A 21,703-nucleotide genomic window follows, 5' to 3' on the forward strand; every position below is an offset into this window, starting at 1 on the left:
CTCTATCAAAGGTCATACCTTGGTATGGAGTTCCTTAGTATGGGTAGCAATCTTCCTCTTCCTAACTGACAGTAGATGTGGCCATCGCTTATGTGCTAGGCTGGAACAGTAAGAACCTGAAGTGCAGGCAGCAGTCACCTGGTGCTCTCAGAATCACTATTTCACAGCTACCAAAACTCTTGTTTATGCAGTTTAGAGGACCTGAGTCTCAAAATCCCATTGGATCAGTCATGCTTATAGACTGCTGCTAGAAGCACACAATACACATTATAGGGTGTAAGATATCCCTTAAGAAGCTGTAGTGTCTAACTGGGAATGTATGAAGCAGAGGTGGTGTGATGCTCTGGGTGATTCTGTGGATTTTGTTGGCAGTGTTAGCACAATGTCCAGCAGACAGATTTCTTTTTTGGGGGGGGGAGGGAGGGGCGGCAGCACCATGGCTCAATTGGCTAATCCTCCGCCTGTGGCGCCGATACCCCGCGTTCCTTTTTTTCTTTTTTTCTTTTTTTTTGACAGGCAGAGTGGACAGTGAGAGACAGAGAGAAAGGTCTTCCTTTTTGCTGTTGGTTCACCCTCCAATGGCCGCCGTGGCCAGCGCGCTGTGGCCAGTGCACCGCACTGATCCGATGGCAGGAGCCAGGTACTTATCCTGGTCTCCCATGGGGTGCAGGGCCCAAGCACTTGGGCCATCCTCCACTGCACTCCCTGGCCACAGCAGAGAGCTGGCCTGGAAGAGGGGCAACCGGGACAGAATCTGGTGCCCCGACCGGGACTAGAACCCGGTGTGCCGGCGATGTAAGGTGGAGGATTAGCCTAGTGAGCTGCGGCGCCGGCCCAGCAGACAGATTTCTAACTCTTGCAGGACAAACAACAGAATCTTTCTGCAGCCTTATTTGCATGACCGTTCATGTAGAGGATATTAAAGATTCTCCAGTAAAATTATTAATATAATCAAATACAACAAAGTTTCATAATACAAAATAAGCATAGTAAAAGTAGCTGTCTTTTTATAAACTAAAAATTAACAATAATAAAGGAAATAACAAGAACAACTGAATTTTCAATAGCATCAAAAGGAATAAAATAATTAGGAATAAATTTAACCAATGAAATAAAATATCTAAACACTGAAAACTATAAAGGATTACTGATAGGAATTGAAGATGGCCCAAGTAAATGGAAATATATCCTGTGTTTGTGGATTATAAAATATATGTAAGAAATCAGTATTGCGGCTGGCTTTGCGGTATAGTGGGTAAAGCTGCTGCCTGTGATGCTGACATTCTTATGGGATCTGGTTCAAAACCAGCTGCTCCATTTCTGATCTAGCTCCCTGCTAAAGCACCTGGGAAAATCAGTGTAGCATGGCCCAAGTCCTTGGGCTCATGCCACCCACGTGGGAGACCCAGAAGAAGCTACTGGCTTTGGCCTGTTTCAACCCCAGCTGTTGCAGCTATTTGGAGATGAACTAGTGGATGGAAGATCTCTCTCACTGTATGTAACTATGTCTTTCAAACAATTTTTAAAAAGAGAAAAACTTTCATTAAAAATGAAATCAATATGATCCGAAGTGATCTATAAATTCAACATATTCTTTATAACATTCCAATACTTACTTTTAGCAGAAATTAAAAAAAAAAACTATACAGAAAATTCACATGGAATGTCAACAATTCAAATACACAAAGTATTACTGAAAATATGATAAATATTAAAAGCAAAAGTCATCAAAACAATGCATTATTACTGCAAAAACAGATAGAACAAAGGAGCAGACTACAGAGGTTAAGTGTGGGCATTCAGCCCATCATTTAAGATGCTGGCTAAGATGCCTTCACTCCATATTACAGTTCAATGTTTAGCTCTGACTCCTGACTCCAGTTTCTTGTCAATTTGGACTCTAGGAGGCAGTGGTGATGGTACAACTGGCTCCCTGCCAGCCAAATAGGAGGCCATGATTGTGTTTCTGGCTTCTGGCTCTGGTCTCAGTTCTATCCCAGACCTGGTTACTGCAGACATTTGGGGAGTGAACCAAAAGGTAGGAGCTCTATCTCTATGTAGTTCTCAAATATAAACAAAGAAAATGTTACAGATAAATAATTAATGTAATAATTTATGCTAATAAAAGGAAATCAAAATTTGATAACCTCATTGATAGAGGAAAATTTTTGACTAATGCAGTTTATGATTAAAACCCTTAACAAACTAGGAATTGAAGAGAACTTCAAGAAGGGCACCTATGGGAAATCTACAGTAAACTCCTATAAGATGAAAACAAACCACAAATACTCTTAGAAGTTCTACTCAACAGTGTATTAGAGGATTCTGCTAAAGACCTCATAATAAAAAATTCAACTCTCCAAATTAGAAACAAAAGAGCAAACTTGGCTTGTAATGCCTAACATATACTCTTGTATGTAAAATATATCCTAAGGAACTCACTATAGACCCACTCAAAGTAAAATTCAGTAATGTTGCAAAATATAAAAGATTCAAATATCAATCATATTTCTGTTTAGTAGCAATGAACATTCTGAAAATATAATCAATGAGAACATTCAGTGTAGCATCACAGAATGAAAATCGCACTAAGGAATTAAAATAAGACCATGGATTTTATACTAAAATTACAAAGTATAATTAAAAAGCATAATAAAATGAAGCAGTGATTTCAGTAACACATTTTAATATTACAAAAGAGGTATGCTTAAAGTTAGTCATTGTGAAAATGCAAATCAAAGCCTCTGGACAATCCAACTTCACAGTCAATAAAATGACTGATTCAGCCATAGGTAAACAAACTTCCAATAAAACTGTGAGACCACTAGGAAAAATAATTTGGCAGTTTCTCAGCATGTTTTACATGGGATTATTGATTGCCTCAGCAGTTTCCTTCCAAGATACATCACTAAAAGATACAAAGCCCGCATGCACCCAAATACTCACTTCAGCAATATTCATGAAACCCAAATGTGAAAGCAACCCAAATACTGATGTGAAAAAATAACAATACGTAGTATATCTTTTATAATGCTATACTATTTAGAAATCAAAAATAACTATGAAATGACAGACTACAAAAGTAATGAAACTCAAAAAAGGAAAAAAGAGAGAAAAGAAATAAAAAGCAAAACCACACATACTGTAACACTATATGATTCCAATTATGGGTCAGTCCAGAAAAGGTCAATGTCTGGAGACAAAATTTGGATTAAGACCTGTCTGGGACTAACAGTCATGAAGAGGTACTGTAAATAATATGAAACATTTGTGGAATTAATGAAAATGGGCTTATCTTATACTGTGCTTATGATTATATGACTCCCAAAGTAGTACAAAGCATGGAACACACACTGAAAACATGGGACAGTTAGGACTGCACAGACAGGCTCATGAGTTTGGACTTCACAGAAGAAACTAAAAACCAATAAATATGAGGGGGCTTCAAGTATTTTGTGGAACATGAAATTAAAATGTTCATTTTATTTCAAAAATATTTGAAAGCATGAATATGAGGGGACTTTAAATTCATGGACAATATTTTGTATGAAAGAACTATACATATGTTTCAAGAAATTTCTGCATCAAAATTAACCCAACATTTAATTCCACATTTCTTGTTTGATATTGCCCTAATTCTAATTCCATATACACTTTAAGAAATAATTTATTTTTTTTCTTACATGAAACAGTTTAAAATATTAATCATTAATTTAAGGTAAAATACTGCCTCCTGATTGCTCCACTTAACATGACAAAATATCAGTCCATGTGTTCTAGATTATGTTTGTATTAATAAACTACTTCCAAAGATCACATTAATTGTGATACTAATTTAAATATTTCAACAACTTGTAACATTATACACTAAGTAAAATGTTGTTTTTTAATTTTTTATTGACAATAATTGTACATATCTATGGAATACAGTATGAGCTTTTAATCCATGTGTATTGATCAAATCAGGGTAAACAACACATTCCCTTCTCAAAATTACAATTCACAATTCTATTTGTTCATAAAATATAAGATTATGGACTATAGTTACTCCAATATGCTATGTAACACTAGGAACTTACTCCTATAATTTAACTCTGATTTGGTACCAATTATTCCATGCAGTTTTTACAAATTCATTAATTAATTAGTGTGGAAGAAAAAGAGATGTGCACAGAGACAGAGAGGAAGAGAACACCCTCATCTATTTGTTCACTTCACAAATGCCCAATAAAGCTATGGCCATGCCAGACCAAGCTGAAGCCAGGAACTCAACCTGGGTCTCTCAGGTGGGTGGCAAGGATTCACTACCTCAACTATCACTCCCCCCCATCCAGGAACACACATTACCAGGAAGCTGGAAGTGGAAGATGTAACTTTAGCCCAGACAACCCAATATGGGACATGTGCATTCTAAACAAGGTTGTAACACAATGTCCATCCCTCCAGGAAAGTTTTGAATTACCTCCACATCTCTGGCTTGCAGAGAGGGGACACAGCCCCATGAGCCCAACCCCATCACTGCACGGTCTGTTTCTCCCCATCATCCCAAACTCTTCTCATGTCCCTCTCCCTGAATTCTCCCCTTCTGTGGTATCCCAATACAGACAGGGCAGAGCAACAGAGCACAGCAAGATGGGCCTGGGAGATGAGATAGCAAGTGATGGTAAAACTGGACTCTGCCAGTTTCTACCTTATCACTGTTCAGCTCCAAGCACAGCATCAGGGGCGCTTGATCAAGTGAAAATGGGTTCACTGAGTGTACTCATTGGACATTTTGGGGGCCAGCATTGGAGGCAGGGGCAAATTGGCCATCCACATGCCAGAATCTGAAAGTGAATCATTATATTACACCATGCCTGAAAATCAATCCAAATGGATTGAAGGCTTACACAGAAGACCTCAGAACTTAAAGCTCCTTAAATACTGGGAGCAAATCCATTGGTTTTAGCTTCAGCAATAATTTGGATATGACACAAAATGCATAGGTGACAAAAGCAAAAATAAGGAAGTAGGATTGCAAAAAAAATGAAAATGGAATACTTTCATTTTCATTTGGAAAATATTATATTCAGTGAAGGAAGTCAGTCTCAGAAAGACAAATACTATGAATTCCCTGATCTGTGGTAACTAAAGTATGCCTCAAAGGTAATCTATAGAAATGCAAGTGACACTTTGAGATGTAATGACCTTGAACAGCCCTTGTCTCCACTGTTGAGGAACAGTGTTGTTGTTGTTGTTGTTGTTGTTTTTCATGCTATTTGTTTAACTCTTTATTTAGTGTAGGGGTAATCTTTTGTGTTTAAAGTTAATAGAAAATATATCTTAGATAAATCTTGGCAAAAAATAAGGTTGGGAATAGGAGGGGGAAGAGGAAGAAGGGTGGGGGGGGTGCAGGTGAGAGGGAGGCCAGGATGGAAAGGATCACTATGTTCCTAAATTTGTATTTACAAAATGCTTGAAGTTTTTATATCTTAAATAAAAGGTTTATAGGTTTAAAACAAAGCTGAAGATGTCACCAGAGCTGTGGCATAGCAGAGAAAAATAAAAACCTGCCCCCTAAAGTGCTGGCATCCCACGTGCACACTGATTTGAGTCCCGGCTCCTCCACTTCCCATCCAGTTCTCTACTATGGCCTGGAAGGGCAGTAGAAGATGGCCCAAGTGCTTGGGAGACCCAAAAGAAACTCCTGACTTGTGGGTACAGATCAGCCCAGCTCTGGCCATTGCAGCCATCTGGGGAGTGAACCAGAAAATGGAAGATGTCTCTTGCTGTCTGTCTGCTTCTGTCTCTCTGTAACTCTCCTTTCAAATAAATAAATATTTTTAAAAACTGAAGAAAGATTCTGCATACTAACAGAAAAAATTAAGAAAGAAATAAATGGGAGAAAATCTTGGCAGATGATAGTAAGAGTAATGTAATAATATAAAGAACATACATATTGCAAAAGCAAATACTGTAATAAAAATGGACAAAGTATTTGATCAGATTTTCCAATCAACGTATGCAAGCAATCATATGAAAAATGGCTCAGCAATGCTAATAAAAACCATAATGCCTACTACCTCACATAGGCTAAAAAGATATTATCAAAAAGTAAAATAAAATCAAAAGTGTCAAATGCTGAATCAGATGTGGAGAAAAGGAAATTCTGAAATTTTTCACAATTTGGATCCAAAAGTACCGATGTGGACATTACACTATTTGGAATATCACAGAGAATGATAAATACCACATACTCTCATGTATATGTGGAATATAATAAAGTCAAATGAAAGACAGAACAGAATGGTGGTTACCATGAGCCTGAGAGTGGAGGAAATGGAAAGATGTTACTGGAACAATACACATTTACAATTATGGGATAAATTAACTTCTTGAGATATAATATACAACACAATAACGAGATGAATACAGCATTAGATATAACTTATTAAAAACTTAAGTACTCTTTTAAGAACGATGTAAGTTGATGGATATGAAAGTTGGATTGTCCTAATAATTTCATGATATATATGCACATGGGGACTCCAAATGTTTTGTGAAAATAGGTTTAAAAATAATCTTAATTTTCCATATACTTTTGAAATGCCAGTAATGTATCAAAATATCAGATTGCACGCCTTCAGTAAAAACCAATTTTGTCAATTGTACTCAAATAATCTTGAAAAATTACCTTGTTAAAATACAAATTAAAAATAACTTAGGAATCTAAGTTTTACTTTATCTTTGGGACTGGGAAGGTAATCATGGAACAGAAATCTTTTTTAAAACACTCATAAATGTAACCGAAGTTTCTATTTTGAAAGTTCAAACACAGATGACAGCCTGTTAAGGGAATGTGTGCGTGATAAAATGACATTCAAGTATCAAACACAGTGTCCCCCTGCCCCACTAAAACCTGGACCAAAAGCCTTGAACCACACAGCTTTGATTTTAACTTGCCTAGTCTATAACACTGATATGAGACTCCCAGAAAGAGCTATGCTGAGAGGTCAGAGTTTGCGAAATGAGACCCTGCCTCTGACATAGTCAGAGTAGGGTCAGCCCTGGGATGAGAAGGGGAACCGAGGACCCCATAGAGGACAGCTCCACGTCCATGCACCCTCCCACCCCCAGCACGGATTCTCCTAAAGGACCGCTCATCCCCACTGCACAATCGGAGAAGATGGGCGACTGCTGCTACACAGCTGCCCAGAGATGGCTCCGGGCTGACAAGTCTCTGTGAGGAAGTGACAGGAAGCCCGGAGTCCCAGGTGCCAGTCCAGGCCTACACCGCGGAGCAGCGGGAGCTGAAGGAAGTGAGGTGCCAGCAGTGATATGAGGCCTGGGGACAACCTCCGGAGCCCTGCGAGTCCTGCCAGGCAGAACATCAACTTCTGCAAACTCCCCCCTACCCCTCCGCGCACTCCCTGTCCCGCACACTCACCTCTGCCAGGCGTCCTGCGTGAAGGAAGATCAGAAAACAAGGAACGGACCGGACGCTCCTCACCTTCTCAGGTTCCCATCCTTGAAAACTCCTCCCTGGACCTCTCTCCACCGCAAAACCGGAAGACTATTGTGGCGTCAAGATCCCGCGTGATTATGTATTGTTTACGCAAGCGCCCCTGATTGGACAGTTTGGGTAGCCGAGGGCACGCACAAGGTAATACAGAACGAAGCCAATCAGCACCCTCCACAGCGCAGACGTGTATCTTCAGGGATCACAGGGGAGAAAAGTAGGGGCTGGTCCGGGGTTAGTTCTGACAGAGTCCTCACATCACCTGCCAAGCAGCAGGAGGGGTTTTCACCTCCCAGTCCTGCCACTGCTGGCCCCTCCTGCCTCCCTGGTCCCTGTTCCTGAGAGGATCCTGCCTGGGGGTTGCAGCAGCCTACTTTATTCAGGTCAGTTACAATTTAGAGGCAGTTTATTGCCTTCCAAGCCTTTGTTTTTCTTTTCATTCATTTTTTAATTTAATTTTAAGAATACTTAAAGATATTTAATACTTTCATCCTTTTTTCCATTTCTCTTGCAGACTTTTTTCTAGTCTACCTATTGTCCTTTAATATTATTTTGTATTCCTTGCTGTACTTAGTAATCCAGTGGATTTTATATATTTTATGTATTATTTATATATTGATTTCTCCAGTAATTTCATTTATCCCTTGTATGTTTTTAGACTTCATCTCTGTATAAAAGCAGCATCCAATATAGTCACATTTTGTTACTTAGAAGTTGATTTTTGCACCTTATAGCTTCTTTTTACTGTTTTATTTCCCTGACTACTCCTGCAATAGAAAGCTGAAGAGATATAGTACAGGTATCATGGTCTAGGTTTACTCCCAGGAGGGGGATAATACAGTGATCCTGTACTAGTTGCACTGTTTTTGTAAGTTCCTTTCAATCTTGATCACAGTAATGAACTCACTGGCTTTTATTATTTCAATGTTCTGCTAGCAGTTTTTAATTTTTTTTACTAGATGCTGAACCTTATTAAATGCTTTACAACATGTAACCTACATGATGATGTGGTTTTTCTTCCTGTAATTTTACCTACCTGGATGACTTGTCCGAGAACTTTAACGACTGTTTCATTTTTATTATATCTTGCTTGCTATTGATGTTTTCTTATGTGGTTTAATTTATTGCATTATTACTTTGCTTTGGATACATATAGCTCAGTTTATGAATGGATGCTTTTAAAAAACTTATTTTTTATTTAATAGCCTGGTCCACTTGCTTCATCATCAAAGAAACATTGATTTTCCAAAGGAAATTTAAAAATGTTCTCTGCTTATTTTTACTTTGGGTAGGTCTGGGAAATGTAGATCTGTTTTTTTCTACCTTAAAACTCTGGAGCATTCTGTAAATCTGGACCTGAAATTTTTACTGTGTGACTTTTTTCTTGGTTGGTTGTTTGGGATTTTCAAAATGTGATTCAACTTACTTAGGAGCTTTCCTGTTTTATGTTTTTTTTTTTAACTTTTATTAAATGAATATAAATCCAAAGTACAGCTTATGGATTACAATGACCTCCCACTGCCCATAACTTCCCTCCCACCCACAACCCTCCTCTCTCTTGCTCCCTCTCCCCTTCCATTCACATCAAGATTCATTTTCAATACTCTTTATATACAGAAGATCAATTTAGCATGTATTAAGTAAAGCTTTCAACAGTTTGCACCCACACAGAAACATAAAGTGAAAAATACTGTTTGAGTACTAGTTATAGCATTAAATCACAATGTACAGCACATTAAGGACAGAGATCCTACATGAGGAGTAAGTGCACAGTGACTCCTGTTGTTGACTTAACAATTTGACACTCTTATTTATGGTGTCAGTAATCACCCTATATTGTTTTATGTTACACTTGTGTTTTGGAAATTCAATTTTCAAAACATGGTGTATTTTTTTAGAGATTTATTTATTTGAAATATAAAGTTAAAGAGAGAAGTAGAGAGAGAGAGTGAGAGGGAGGGAAAGAGAGAAAGAGAGAGAGAGAGAGAGGTCTTCCATCTGCTGGTTCACTCTCCAGATGGCCACAATGGCCAGAGCTGTGCGGATCTGAAGCCAGGAGCCAGGAGCTTCTTCTCGGTCTCCCATGCAGGTACAGTGGTCAAAGAACTTGGGTCATTTCCCATTTTCTACTTCTTTCCCAGGCCATAGCAGAGAGATCAATGGGAAGAGGAGCAGCCAGGCCTCCAACTGGCACCCATATGGGATGCCAGTGTTTCAGGCCAGGGCTATAACCTCTACGAAAGGATGATTCTGTATTAATTACTGAAATTGGTTATTTGTGTTACTTTTCCCTATGTTTCCCTAATTGCCTTTATTAATGGTTTATTAACTTTATTAACATTTTTCTTTAAAAATCATTGGATCCTTTTTTATGTGTGGTATTTTTAATGGTATTTGATAGATGTCTACTTTTACTTTTTCTTTCCTTCATTCAATATTCTTCTAATTTTCTTTTAAATTCTTGACAAAGAAGCTATAATGATTGCTTTTCAGTGTTTTATTCTGACATAATCATCTAAGACTATAAATTATCTCCAAGCAATGGTTTATTTGTATCCACTTTATTACATTTCATGTCTACAAACCCTATATGTGCATGCCCTGTCTGACTCCCAGTGTCTCCACCCACATGTGCCTGCAACCATCACAGGCTATGCATGTCTCCATTTTTGTTCCTGAAGTCCTTCTATTCTGATTGGTGAATTAGTGCCTCAACCATCAGAGACCCATTCTTTACACTTATATGCTCAGGTAGTCACAGCCTATCAACTACCCTTTCCATGTCTACAAAAGGACTGTAGCCCCTCAAAATGTATTACATCCTCATTGAGCCATGTCTCTCCTGTTTTCTTTTAGAGAAGCAAGTAAACTTTCCCAGACCTTCAAAGGTAGACACTCCCGTATTTACTACTGACTAATTCTGCATTATCAGCCTATAAAGCACTCTTTCATAACAAATGTAATTGCTCTGATTTTCAGCTTTCTGGATTTTTTTGTTTGTTTTAGTTTGTTTTTTATTTTATGGGGCTGCCTGTTAATTGCTAACTTGTGTTGAAAATGAAGTTCATATATCTGAATTTTCTATAATTCATTCTACATTCTGGAGTGGGCTGAATGTCAAAAACTCTGACCTCATAGAGCATATTTCAAGAAGGTAGTACAAAATAAAACTTTGTGTAAAAATAGTTCATGTTTTTAAAGAGCTCTGGAGAAAAAAATAAAATGTTGTAATGTGACAGGTCCTAGTACAGGGTTAAATGTTAGTTTAGCTTTAGTAGTTTGAAAGACATAACTAATTGGTAATATTTAATATTAAAGCATAATAATAGGGTAACTTTAAGGAAACTAGGAAAAGAACATTTAAGTTCAATAGACAAAGTTGAAGATCTTAATTAACAGAAGAAAAATGTGCGTGTATAATCAAAAGATAGAAGATGATTGAGCTGGGACATGAATAAAATGTGAAACATGGTGACTATGGTTAATAAAAATGTATTGTATTCTCTAAAGTTGTTAAAAAAATAGATTTAAGGACTACTACCTCTTAAAAATGTGCAAGATGATATATATGTTAATTCACTGTTTGGTCATTCTGCAATGTGTACATCTTTCAGAACAATGCAGACAATGATGTTTCAAATAGTTCATGCAAAATGGAATTAAGAGATTATTTTTGTTGAAAAAGACTTGAATCTATGTATAGATTTTTATAATAAACATGTCCTATTACTTTTTAAAGAGCACATATATACATAGATTTCAAAATTTCTTCCACTAAAATAAATTTAGCTTAAATTCTATTTCCCTCCAACTTTTGAATACCCATTGTTCATAATTAATTAATATATAATGAATATATTTTTGTTTTTAATTAAAATGCAATTTTTGCTTTTTCAAATGAATAAATAATTAATAAAAATAAAATGAGAATCTATTGGTGGATTTGAAGCATGGAGAGCTTTTTTGTCTTTGGTGTTTTTTTGAGATCACATAGTTTGTTGAGACTGGACAGTAGGGTAAGGTCCCATTAGGAAACTAATCTTGTTTGGTGCACCATCTGGCACATAACTAATCCTATGCTGATGGAGATTTGAATGTTGGCCTCCATTTTTGTTTCTACTTATTTGTTGATTTATTGCTATTACAAGTAAACCTGTAAGGAACATCATCTGCATATGTTTTTGTGGGTTTTTTTTGTTTCCTTAGCATAAATTCCTGAAATGAAATTACTAGGTCAAAGAGCACAAACAGTCTAATCTTCCCTCACACAAGGCATCCTATTCTTAGAGTCATGGTGCTTGAGCTGTGGCTATTTGAAAAAAGGTCGAGTTGTAGTCATTGTTATGGAAGCAGTGTTCCTGCCTTCCTCTGCTTTGATTAGGAATCATAGCTTGAGCATTACTAATAGCCTCAGCTGACAAAGGAAGTTTTTCTGTGCGGTAGAATGTTACTACAGTAATGTAGGAGTTGATTTAACAATTGACACTCTTAAATCAACAACAGGAGGCACTCTGCACTTGCTCCCCATGTAGAAACCCTGTCCTTAATGTGTTTTACTATGAGAATTAATAGTAAAACTAATCTTCAAACAGTAATTTATACTTTGTGTGTCTTGTGTGGGTGCAAACTGCTGAAATCTTCACTTGGTATAGAGTTGATCTTCTGTATATAAAGATAATTAAAGATGAATCTTAATGAAGAATTAGATGAGAGAGGAAGTGGAAATGGGATGGTTTGCGGGTGGGAGGGTGATTATGGGGGAAAGAACTGCTATAATCCAAAAGTTGTACTTTTGAAATTTATATTTATTAAATAAAAATTTTCTATTAAAAATAATGTAGAAGTCAACTTAGAATTACGAGAGGCATTTTGTGAAGCCTAAAGATAGGACTGGAAAAGAATCAGTGTAATAACCTGGGAAGTTGGTTAAATGGTTGTTGAGAGTGGAAATTTATATGATAGGCAAGCAACCTCACACACTTGGTAGCAAGAAGGAAATAACCACAATGATACAACATAGATAGCAGTTTGTCATTTTATTAGTTAATCTGAGAAGCTTTTATGCGTCTTTTGAGTAAGGCAATCAGAGTTAGAAAGATGGAACATTTAGTTGAATTTGAATTTCAGTTAAACAACATACATATTAGTATAATTATGTTCCACACAATATTAGGTTGTCCTGGACTTTATATAGCAAACCACCCCTGCAGCAACACAATATGTGATACACATAGTGCACAAACACACTGCCTTCCACTCAAGCATGTTTACCTGGAACCTATAAAGATTTAGCTTTAAAACTTTCTTCCTTTTGAAGGATATTTGTAGATAAAATGAAATATTCAAGGATAATCTAAGAGAACCCAGACTAAAAAGTAAGCTGAGGTGGCATTGGGTACAGCTGGCCATTGTCTCCTGCAATTCAGTGAAGTAGGGGCCTTCATTTTGCCATAGTGGGTAAAGCTACAACCAGCAATTCCTGCCCCCCATATAGGTGCCAGTTTATGTTCTGGTGGCTTTGTTTCTAATCCATCTCCATGGTAATGGCCTGGAAAAGCAGCAAAAAATGGCCTGAGTGTGTGGGTCACCACCACCCATGTGGGAGACATGGATGAAGCTCCTGGTTTTGGCCTGACCCACCTTGGACATTGCAAGGAGTGAACCCACACTTTCAGGGTCTTTCTGTATCTCTCCCTGTAACTCTGACCTTCAGCTAAATAAGTATATCTAAAAAAAATCAGTGAAATGTTAATAGGAATGTTGACTTGGTTTCTTCCCAGAACATTCCTGTTATGTGGGAAAGTTGAAGTAAGCATTGCTCATTAAATGGGATAGGACTTCATTGCCTAATAAAAATAAATATCATTAACTCATGAATTCAGGTTACCATGCTACACAAAGAATGTTTTAATATTGGGAAAAAAGTCATACTATATCTGCATAATGAATCTGAGATGATATGATTAGAAATCATGGAAAATATGTATTTTAGAAAAACTGCGTGTCATGGTTGTCATAGAGAAAAGGAAGAACATTCGTGCTCCTCCTCCCAGTGCCCAGGCTGCAGTGGCTACAGCAATGGGGTCAAGAACTCTGACCTTTCACTGACAAAAACAATAACAGTTTCTTCCTTCCCCACAACCCCTGTGGCACCCCCAGGCTCTTGCCATCTACCTACTCAGGGGGCCCAGTCTCACTGTGCCCTGCCCTCCTCTTTGGGGGTTGCCCACCACCAACATGAGACCTGCTTCCAGGCCACTTTGGTGCCAAATCCTGAGGTTCTCAAATGATCTTGCTTCACCTTGGCTACAAATATGGAGGGGCTGGTTCATTACAGAATGGGGACCCACAAGTGGTTGAATTACCACCTACAAAGACCTCTCTACCAGAATCTCTAAGGGATGGCCAGCCTCTCCCTGTGCTTTCAGATCATTACACCAACCTGGTTCCTGGCAGGATCCAGGTCGTCATGGGTTCTGCTTCTGTGGAGCAATTTCTGGGCAGGATGGACCTACAGCAGCTCCAGGTGGTGGAGTACTGTACAGTCTGTGGTGACAAAGCCTCTGGCCATCATTATGTGGCTGTCAGTTGTGAAGGTTGCAAAGGTTTCTTTAAAAGGACCATGCAAAAAAAAAATGTCTAGAGCAACCAAGACTTCATCATCAGCAAACATCACTACAATCACTGTCAGTTTTGCCAGCTGAAAAAATGCTTGGCTATGAGCATTAAAATAGAATCTGTACAGAGTAAACAGATGTCCTTTGATAGCAGTGGGAGAAACTGAGCAATTGTGCTGCTTCACCTGAGAAAATCTATATCCAGAAGGACCTGAGAAGTCCTCTGATATCCACAAGAAATAGAAGGAGCAGGGATGCTTGGGAATGTCTAGCAGCCCAGGATGGCACAATTCTCTTTACTCCAAGGCAGAAACAAGCCAGGGAGCTTAGGCACACTGGCAAACGTAGTGACCTCCTTGTCAACCTAAGTGAATCCTTGAACAATGGTTACACTTCAGAAATCTAGCTAGAGGGCCAGTCTGCAAGTGAGATTGCAGGGCATTTGATACCTTAGCTAAAGCACTTAATACCACAGACAGCTCCTGGCCACCAAGCCTGATCAAACAGATGGACGCCAGTGGAGGAGGGAGCATCCATGTCACCAGACAAGACCAGTAAGCACCTGCCATTGAGGTTGAAGGCCCTCTCCTTTCAGACACACACTTCATGTTTAAGCTGACAATGCCCAGCCTGATGCCGAAGCACCTCAATGTGCAGTACATCTGCAAGTCTGTGTCCTTCCTGTTCTTCCTCTCCATGCACTGGGCCAGTTCAGTCCAAGCCTTTCAGGCACTTGGGCAGGACTGCCCTCTTCACTTCCTGAAGGGTCTGTTGGCCATGTGCAGACACAGAGCCTCAAACCTGTCAATACTGTGGCTGTCTTGTTCCCTAACATTTCCTCCACTCTTTTTATTTTGTAAATAATACACAGTGAACATCAAGGATTTATGAATATTAGAGAGTAGTCACCAAATTATTTTAAGAAATATACAAAGAACATTTATGGTAGCACCCTATAAAGTAAGAGTCCCCAGACTTATCTTATGTAAGCCTTTAGTAAAATTATAATCAGGTTTGTGAACACTGATTCATTGATAGCATCCACATGAATTTTAGCCAATTCATAATTACATTTTGTCAAATTTACAATCCCTTGCATATTTTGAACACTCCACCATCCAGGGATGTACTGATTAATCATGGACAGATTATACATTGAGCTATTCCATTGTGCGGTAGTGACACATATATATCTCTCCAATTTTTGTCACAATCCAATTGAACATAATTAACAAGTCCCTCTGTCACTTCCCTTAGGAGATTTATGTTCTATTTGAGGGTCATGATCCCATTATGCAGGTCCTGGATATAACTTTGTATCATTTACACACCAATATGGAGCTGCCTGATACCATTCTAGCACATGCATACCAGGTGGGTAAGGAACAGAAGCCCGATGTACTCCTTGAACATTTACATTGCTAACCGTAGGTGTCGCTAAAAGATTAATAAATTTTCAGGCTTGGAAATGCCCTGTCTTTCTCTTCTTCCTAAGTTATTGGCTTGTTCCACAAGTGCTTTCAGCACTCTCCATGTCCTGGCCCACTTTTGATCTCCCTCAGTGTTTTGGGGATGTGTAGTCTCTTTATCCCCTGTTGTATGGTGTGATTGGATGTGTAGGAGAGGGATCCATTGTGATCTGGGTTCATTTTTTGGAAAGACACAAGCATATCCTCTGCCACAGGTTAGTAATGGGCTAGGACCACACCATTGATTAGTTTAGAGATCCTTCCACTGTACCTGAGGTAACGGAGTTCAAGAGGCTAATGAGGTCCAATGAGTCATAATAGGAGCTTCTAGTTTGATATTTAAGTTAAAAAATAGTTAGTAAGGCTTTTGATAATAATGCATGTTGAGAGTGGGCTCCCCCCTTGTGATTTTTTTATATGTGTGCCTTTAATCTCTGATGATGGTGCTCCACGATAGCTTGAATTATACTGTTATAGGGAATGCCCGTGACATGTTGAATTTTTCACTGCCTGCAGAAGTCCTGAAACCATTGACCTGAATATACTGGGCCATTGTCTGTTTTAATCTGAAAATTAATGCCTAAAAATAAGAAATATTTAATACAACAACTTATTGCATGTGTGTGGCTGTTTCTCCTGTCAAAGTGGAGGCCATTAAGGCATTAGAATAAGTATCTATAGTTATATGGACATATTTTAATTTTCCAAATTCCAGAAAATGTGTAACATCCATTTGCCAAACAGCATTTTTTAAATCTTCTAGGGTTGGCAGACATTTATAGACCTAATGGCTAGAATGGAGAGTATTGGTTGCATGACAAGACAATACATTTTGATTGCTGAGTAGTAAATTGTAGAAACTGTTGATTTAGCATAGTTGGATCTTGATGTAGCAACAGATGATTGAGTTTTTCTTGTTCTAAATATTGGATATTTATCCTAGTAAGTTTGTCTGTAGCCTCATTTATTCAGCTAGCAGTCCAGAAATTCCAGAGTGGACTCTGATATGGAAGATGTAAAAAGGCTTATTATGTGATAAAAAATTTTTGTAGAGAGGTAAAAAAATAGTTGCAAATGGTGTATTCTTTGGTTTAATATAGGAAGTTTATAAGGATTGTAAAGGGTCAGTAAGGACATTGACCTCTTGGGAAGTCATTTGTAAGTCATTGTGAATACCCACTAATTCTAAAATTTGTGCTGATCCCTGAATATTATGCCAAGGCTTGTGGACAGAAAGTTTTTGATTTGATTTATAACAAGTCATTGTGGCTGTCTCTGTAGAACTACCATTTGTACATAGGGTATCAGTCTGGGGAACAGCATGTCTACTCAGCATTTGAGGCATAACATGGGTCTTGCAAGTAAGGTGAGTGAGCAGCTTCCTAGATGGGTAGTGGGAGTTTATTTTTCCCAGAAAATGTTGTAGAGTAGCTTGCCCTATGGGATCATTTTCATGTAGATATTCTACTTCTTGTTTATTTAAATGTAGTATGAGGGTATGATACTCTACCCCAGCAATAGCTTGACACTTTTCTGCCTTCCTTATTAAGAGTCATAGTCATAGTTAAATAAGGTGTGATGAAGTTAGGAAGTACATGAGAGAGATGGGTATACTCTATGCCTGCTTCTGAATTTTGGCTTATTATTCGCAAAGGTTGTTTTTTTGGTAGGGACTATAAGTAATTGTATTTCCTTTTCTTGGATTTTATCTATGTAGTTCCATTTTATCCAAAACTTTATCAATTGAAGTACTTCCTGAGCATGAAGAGTAGCCATTCCTATTGAATTAAAGTGGAATCTCCCTCCAATAATTTGAAATAAAGGACTCATTTGAGCAGTAGTAATGGAAAAATATGGTCCACACCAATTAATATGTCCTAGGGCTTTTCTAGCTCATTTAACCTTAAAGTTTTCTTTAACTCCAAATGAGGTTTTATAGATCTTATGGCTGTGTCAGTAATTATTGTTCCCAAATATTGTAAAGGTTTCTACTTTTGTACTTTTTCTGGTGCTATGTAGTCTGTTTATACAGCATGCCCTGAAGGTCACAAAAGGCTTTGTCTAAATAATCCTCATCTGGATGTCCTACCAATATATCATCCATATAATGAAAACTGTGGCATATAGGCAAAGGAAAGGTTATGTAGCCTTATTAACATAATACTGGCATATATTAAGACTATTTTTCATTCCCATGGGGAGGACTGTCCACTGATATCAGGGTGTAGGGATACTATTATTTAACTGTTACACTAGAAAGGTGAATCACTCTTTGTCTTTAGTATGGGGAGGAATAGAGCAAAAGCAATCTTTTAGTTCCAAAATAATGATATGGTAATGAGCAGGGCTAGCAGGAGGAGCAAGGAGTGCAGGCTTCAAGTGCCCATCTTATTCATGACTTTATTAAGAGCTCTGAGGTCCCAATTTTAATTGGTTCCTCAACCAAATGTTGAAAAGCCTTTAGTTCTCATTCAGGGGCCACTGCTCAACCCATGTGGTGGTATCTGAAGTCCACTGTAAAGGAAGAAGCTATATGTTTGGTGGTGGCCCTTAGAATTGGGGGTAAATATGAACTGATGAACTAGTGCAACCATTTCTCTGGTGATCCATAGTATCATCATACAATACCTGATAATCCGTAGTGAACCAAGCTCCCTGACTTGCTAGTACACCTCTTCCTCACAAATTTGTACTAAGTCTCTTTGAAATGAGTGGTTGAAAAAAATCCTTAATTTCCATCATAGTCGACCCAACTCAAGGGTTGAGCAGCCTGTCTGGAGAGTGTGTCACACCCCCACTCCATGTAATATTGGTTCAGGCTTTGAAGGCCAGTGATGAAGCCACTCCTCACTTAGCATCACACAGTAGTCTGCCCCCTATCAAGCAATCCATTGAAAACCATGTCATTCACAGTTAATCTCATAAAGGCTTATTATCTGTTCTCAAGAGTTGAGTCCAGTGAGCCCAAGGCTTTATCACCAATACACTTGAGGAGCTGTTGGCTTCTGACCTTCTTGGGGACAGGGCTGAGGGCTGCCCCCATGGCCATTTAAAGGCTTACAATCCCTAATAAATTTTGCTCTTGATTTTTTTTTTTCCCAATGATATACCTTTTTGCACTTGGGACAGAAATTTCTTGGCATTTTTGGGTGTTCCTTGTAATCCCTTTTTATGAGGCCAAATTTCACAGAATTTTAACATGGATCACTTTTTGCTTATCCCTTAAAGCTTAAAGCTATGGCTGTAGCCATAGTAACTGCAGTGTATTGGCTGAGGTTGTACACCTATGTCTTCTGTGGCTAAGACCCAAGAACCCAGGTTTCCATGTTTAACTGGATCTATTGCATCCTTGAATTCTTGATTTGACCCTTCAAACACTAGCTGATGGATAAGCACATCAGCCACACCCATATGATGGAACTTGCCCTCTACCACTCTTTTTAGTCTGGCTAGAAAATCAGCTCACAGCTCAGTGTTCTGTTTAAGTGTGTAAGCTTTTGTTCTCCCATACTATGATCTGGGGTGGCTCTCCCTGTTCTAAGTGTGTACAACAACACTTGATCAAAATATTGAGGGGGTCCATGCATTTGCTCTCGGGTGTCTACGTATTGTCCCTCACCATGAAGCATATCAACAGTAAGAGGCATATTTCCATTCTGATTTCTCTCTGCTTAATCATCACACTCATCATGGAGTACTTTGCCTTAAAATGAAGCCACTGTCCTGAGTTTAGAACTGCTTGGGCCAATTGTTCATAGTCCTATGGTACACAAATTTGTCTGGTAATATTTTCCAGCACTGTCATTGTAAATGATCCATGCATGCCATTTTCCTGTACTGATTTTCAGAACCACCATAATGTTTGCACGTCTATGGGATGATGCTCTTATTAGGATTACTAGCTGTAAAAGTCACAGAGAAAATATATGGAGGCAGAGTTTTTTCATCTTCCAACTTTTCATTTTAGCACATTGCTTTAAACAAGGGCAGAATGGATTCTGGGTCAGAGCTTTTCTCTAATTTACCCTGTAATGCAAATCTGGGGAACAAGGAATCTGCATCAGGAGGTGGGGCAGAAGCAATAGCTATTTCAGGCTTACCTGGAATCCTGTGCTCATCAGGACTGAGACCTTGGCATATTGCTGACCATAAGGAAAAATAGGAAATAGGAATAACCTTATCCTTTTTATGTTCCCTATGTCCATTATCTCCTGTCCATTTCCAAGATTCAAGGTCAATTGTTCCTTCCTCAGGAAACCAAGGATTATATACAATAGTAATTTCCAAAAGGCATTGAAACTGACTATGTGAACACTTTACTCCTCTTGTCTTTAGCATACGTTTTCTCATAGCTATGAAATGCCTTCTTTCCACAGTGGCTGAATTTCCCATGACTACCTGTATTTATGGGACCAATTACCCCTATTTACCCGAACTGCCATGGTGAATTTCTCTCCTCTCTGAAAGTGCTGTGTGCCAGGATGAGTCCTCTGTCCCAATCAGAAGCAGGAAAGACTAAGGCAAGGACTACAGCTGCAGTGAGCAGCAGGGGTTGGCAGTGCATTACAGATGATGAAAAGATAGCAAATGCAAACTGTGCCAGCCCCACATTGAGCAAAACTTATGCTGCTTATTTTCTCAAGCAGCAACCCAGTGAGTCTGAAATACTGTAGAAAAATGATCGAAGGCACTGAGTGAAGACTCTGGGACTATCTTCTTTAGATCAGCCAATTTTTTTTTCAAACAAGAAATATGGAGTCTGGTATGAGAGGTTTGACAGGGAGGCTTTGTTTTCCACAAAACTATAACTACAGTAAGGACTTAGGTCGTCAGAGAGGAAACAGACATGAAATCATCCACAATATTGAGAAAGGAGGATGTTGTGCACTTCTCATACAGCCAAATTCCCTATTGCTCCATGCAGTGTTCTGTGAAACTAGGACAGAGTTCACTGTGTGCAGCCCCCTCTTCCCTTCCTCAAGGGTCTTTTGGCCATGTTAGACAAGAGCCTCCAAGTTGTCAGTGCTGTTGATGTCTTGCTTCCCAACACTCTCCACCATTCTGGCTGCCATTATAAACCACCTGCATAACAGCATCCAGGAAGACACACTCTCCATCTACTAGATAAAACAGGTCATGGAGCACATCTGGAAGCTGTAGGAGTTCTGTAACCGCATGGCAAAGCTGGATATAGGCAGCTATGAGTATACATACCTTAAAGTTATAGTTCTCTTTAGTCCTGAGCATCCACGTTTGACTGAACAAGCCAAAAAATTTCAGGAAAAGGCACAGATGGAGTTGCAGGGTTATATTCAGAAAACCTACTTGGAACACACCTACCAATTGGCCCAGATTCTTGTCTGCCTGCCAGCATCCAGGTTCATGGGATCCAACATAACAGAAGAATTTTTTTTTTACTGATCCCATTTGCAATGCTTTGATAGCATAATATCCTATATCCTCAAGATGGAGACTGCAGAGTACAGCAACTCGATCCCAGGAATCTGCCTGTAGTGCACACCTCATGCCCACCCAGCAGCACAGAGTCCTCCAGACCAACCAAGACACAAATGAGATAAAAATAGTGGCATTTTGGCATGTGAGGATAGTCTCAGTTTGTTAGCCATTTCCTACCTGGTTTCTTTTCATCAGTTAACCCCAAACAACCACAACTAAAAGACTAGTGGATCCGTTCATGCCTAAGAAACATTTTAATGCCTTTTAATGAAATATCAGATTTTGGAACATTCTTTTAACTCAATTTATATTTAGAAATTCTCGAAGGACAAAAAGCAAAAATGAAGTTTTATAATGTCAGAGATTGGTATTAAAGAAAACTAAAAGAAAAAAATTAAAACTATGTATGAATTTAAATAGTTTTGAAAAAATAAACAATTCTACTTTTAATAAACCTTCTTGAAGCTCCCTTGTGTATGTATGTTAAGAAATCTTTGAACCCCATGCTCTTTTTTTACCATCCCATTATTCAGAATGATATTTGCTTGTTTTAAGCATGCACATTATGACTAAAAATAGTATAAAGCGGGCCGGCGCCACAGCTCACTAGGCTAATCCTCCACCTTACGGCGCCGGCACACCGGGTTCTAGTCCCGGTCAGG

The 21,703-nt window shown here is 38.6% G+C and overlaps 1 pseudogene; it reads left to right on the forward strand.

The window, feature by feature from the left end:
• The first annotated feature begins 3,763 nt into the window (after window positions 1–3,763).
• Window positions 3,764–19,954, forward strand: LOC127486032 (nuclear receptor subfamily 2 group C member 2 pseudogene; annotated as a pseudogene).
• The last annotated feature ends 1,749 nt before the right edge of the window (window positions 19,955–21,703 follow it).

The sequence above is a fragment of the Oryctolagus cuniculus genome, unplaced genomic scaffold, assembly GCF_964237555.1.
Source record: "Oryctolagus cuniculus unplaced genomic scaffold, mOryCun1.1 SCAFFOLD_81, whole genome shotgun sequence".
NCBI classification, from domain to species: Eukaryota; Metazoa; Chordata; class Mammalia; order Lagomorpha; family Leporidae; genus Oryctolagus; species Oryctolagus cuniculus.